The following is a 4,069-nucleotide window of genomic DNA, read 5'->3' on the forward strand; positions in this document are numbered from 1 at the left end:
CGGCGACTTTAAACAACCAAAGTTCAATAGCAATGTGGGTGCCGGGAGGCGGACGGAGTCTCGTTCCTCCCTTTTTGTCGGCTAACAAGTCCGTTAGACTTGCCCACGCCAAGATGGCGGTTCGGATGAGTTACGCGTTTTTAGGCGAGTGGAGGAAGTGAATGGGTTCGACGGTAGAGCGGCGGATGAGAATATTCGAATAAAGGACATTACAACGGATAATAACAACAGCAACGATTTATTAAAGCTAACATGACAATTACAAAAACGGCGAGCGTCTGTCGCCTGAGTTCGGATTCGCGGAGGGAGAATTCACAGGAAATTGGGTCATACCTCGTGGTCCGGGTCGGCTTCTTCTCAAAGTCAAGGTATCATCGGCAAGGTATGCCTTTCGTTTGGGCGGGTTCCGTCGGGACTCGGGACGCACACGCTCTGTCTAATCGACACTACGTAACCGACCTGGGGTCGATCGGACGGACTCTATGTAACCGACCCCCTTTCTCTGCTCTCGTCGCCCTTTTATTGAGGTGGTCACGTTGTTCGGGCCCACCAATCCGCATCTTTTGTTGGTTGTTCCTTCTGATGCAATTTCTTTTCCTTTTGATTCACATCCCTTGTCCTTCCACCCGTGCGGAAAAAGGATGTCTTACTACCGGTGAACTTCCGGTGGGTCCGAATTCTCACAGCAATATTCAAATATTGTTTACTATCTCAGAACGAAGAATAAAAAAATTAAACAAATTAGATGCCAAGACACGCGCACGCGAATTTTTCTCTTTTAATTTCTATTTGTTTTGTTTTTCCGTGGTCTCCGATCGTGTAGATTTGCAAAAAAATTGGTCAAATTTAATACGATTCCAAAACATTTCCGTTTTATATACATAACAAGTTGGGAAGTAAAAAAAGGAGTCAGAGTCGGCGGATTTTTTGACGACTCTGACTAAAACATCAAAATTGCACGACTCAACTTCGACTTCACAGCCCTGTCTATAACAGAGACAGGAATGCAAAAACTGAAGCTCATAACTTCGTTTTCGATATAAAAAGGTATTACATTGACAATATTTATAATTTCTCATGCAACGAGCGCACTTAACAAAATTTATTGCTAGAGATCAAACATAAAAACAGTATTGTGTGCGACTAACAATAAATAAGCGCAGACGGCTGGATGGCCGAGCGCTCAAGGTGGCAGCCTACCGCTCTGGGAGACCCGGAATCGAATCTTAATGGGTCGAATAATCCACAGGAATTTTTCGGGGGGTGGTCCGTTCGGATATGTCGGGCCCTGTCTTTCACCACCCGGTCGCCCCATTGTGGGCTTGGCCGAACCCATAATGGGCCTACTAAAAAAGGTTCTCTTAGTGCCCACAGGGCGGAAAATGTTAGAAAAAAATAAGCGCGAAAAACGAACAAAACACAACAAGAAAGCAATCATCGTGGATTGCTTTCTTCTTGGATCGTCTCTCCGTACCTAGCCAGTTCAAGGTTCGTGTCTGCCGTGACTCGCATATTCGAGGTAACCTCTTTTTTGGCGGCAGGTGAAGAGTTCATCTGTCCCATCCTTTTGGTTCTGTACAAGAATCGCCTCTTCTGTGCCTAACAGGTGCAAGGACCACTTCTTTCCTTCAAGCTCCGCTTCAAATCTATCGCGATACGATAAAGTCGCGCCATGTCTTAGTTTTACAGTATTTTCTAATCTACAATTATGGTAATATGTATTTGCTAAACATTTTAATTACGCAGACGTATACGTTGTAAGAACACCAAAAATTAAAATATAGCTTATTTAATCAAGAAACTTGAATTGCAATTGCATACTTTTAGATATGTCCACATTAATTACCACGAGTGGTACAGGTACTGTCTGTGATACTTTTTACTGTTTTAACACTAACAGGAAGATCTTTGCAGTAGCAAGTATACACGTCGCAAAAACCTTTTGATCCACCTAATATGTAGCATCTCTTGTGACACTTCTCTCTGCTTTCTTTGTCATCACACGGATATATACACCCGTTTTTGTTGACAAGAAATCCATTTACGACAGCGTCCACTTCAATTTTCACAACTGAAATCATACGAATGAGTTAACACTATTACATAGTCGATCGTGATGCAGATTGAGCATTAAAATAAGCAAACTTACACTTTTTTGCATTAAAATATAATTACTTACACCTGTTTGATAATACAGATCAGCAAGAGGTAACGAAAAATTGGACTTACACGTTAACAATGTGGCTGCCAGGATGAGTACCTTAAACATGATTTCGTTTGTTTTCGATTATTTCAATGTGTAGAAGCATCGACATTTTATAGCATAATTGTTATTGTGTGATTTGACACCAGGCACGCGCAGAATAATTTAGTTACCACCTGGAATAAAGTTTATAGGTTTACAACAATTGGCAATAACATCTGCCATCTTGAATCGTAATACGAGGAGTGTTGCTAGAAACCACACAAACTTGTTAAATTTAATTGTATTTGAGATATTAGTCTATAGGTACCGGTACCTTGTTACTCATTCTTGCATGTTTATACATAACTACTAAATCAAACTAAATGTTAAATTAAAGATTTAAACATAATTAATGAAAAGTGTTTTTTACTTTTATAATTTGTTTGCCAGTTAACATTTTTATTGTCATTGAATTCCACTTACATAATTTCACAGTTATTTTATTAACTTTTGCAGTTTTATTGTTAAAGTTTGGTGAAAACTATAAAACAGTTAAATGTCTAAACAATTACAGCTTTACTACTCATAACTTCTCTTCTGTTTTTATTTCTGAAGTACTTTAAAGCTTTCTATATTACTCTGGAATGAATTTTCATGGGCATGGCAGACTTTTCTGGAGTAATTGTTGTAATATTACAAATTTTAATAATACAATAATTAAACTACAAAGTAAGGCGATCACAAGAACAGATGACTTCCACGTCCGTTAAACACATGTCCGGTCTAAAAAGTGGTGACCTTTCTCTCCTCTCTCCCCTGTCCAAGCTCTTCCTTCCCCTTCGTGACCCCTCAGTTCTCCGAATTCTTGACCCTCGCAGATGTGGAGTTAATGGGGAGGGGTGCTAATGAATAGCAGATTTTAAACTCTGCTTACAATTGTCCATGAAAAACGATTGGTGTTTTTTCACTTCAATTCGGGATAAGGCTACACAAGAAGACATGTTAAGTTTGAAAATGTGTTGACCACAATAACTCTAATTCTATTAGTATGAGTAAATGATAAAATAGCAAATTGGAACATCATTGTGCCCAGTTAAAAATCTGTAAATTACAACATTAAAACATGCCTCATTTAAGTATTGTAGAAACGGAAAAAGATCAAAATAGAGCAAATTTAATTAGAAAAATAATATTAGAAATTAATGTACGATTATAATTACTTTTAATCTATCTTTCTATAATTATTTACAAAATCTGGAAGCAATTAACCTCTTTTAACATTAGTCGTTATATCATCATTATTTTTTATTTATTAAACAATTTATCTACATCGAAGTTTTCTGCACCTGTTTACCGTTACTATGTGTAATTATATGCTATTCATAAAAGTATAAATACTCAAAATTAGTAAGCAGCTACAACAGTTTGTTTGAAAAATATAATCATGTTCAAGTCACTTAGGGGCAGTCCATAAATTACGTAAGGTATTTTGGGGTGGGTAGAAGTCAAGGGTTTCTTACGATTTCTTACTCAGGGGTAGGGGGTTAATAGATCTCGTCTTACGTAATATTCTTATTTTTACTTTTTGATCTTGTTGAGTGGTGGAGTTTTGAATTTGATGGTTTCTGTTAAAAACTCTTGTTGTACTAATGCCATCTCGTGTGACGTGATAGAGTAATAACGCTAGCAGAATCACACTGTACACATTTTTTATTATGGGAAAAAGGCCGTGTAGTGGTTTCTCTCTCTCTTTTTTTTACAATAAGTGCACCACTCCTATGCCTGTATAACACTAAGAATACATAAAGCAAAATACATGATACAAAGTAAACAAAAAATTAATATTTGGCTTTTAGTGAAAACCAAAATGTAAAACTAGAAGTT

The 4,069-nt window shown here is 37.5% G+C and overlaps 1 long non-coding RNA gene across 1 annotated transcript; it reads right to left on the reverse strand.

The window, feature by feature from the left end:
* Nucleotides 1-219: 219 nt before the first annotated feature.
* Nucleotides 220-2,434, reverse strand: LOC136970787 (uncharacterized). Its single transcript, XR_010880039.1, has 2 exons — nt 2,230-2,434; nt 220-2,071 (listed from the first exon to the last, which is right to left on the reverse strand). It is a non-coding gene; the product is annotated as an uncharacterized lncRNA (long non-coding RNA).
* Nucleotides 2,435-4,069: the final 1,635 nt, after the last annotated feature.

This window comes from Centruroides vittatus, unplaced genomic scaffold, assembly GCF_030686945.1.
Source record: "Centruroides vittatus isolate TY-2023 unplaced genomic scaffold, ASM3068694v2 contig_216, whole genome shotgun sequence".
NCBI lineage: Eukaryota > Metazoa > Arthropoda > Arachnida > Scorpiones > Buthidae > Centruroides > Centruroides vittatus.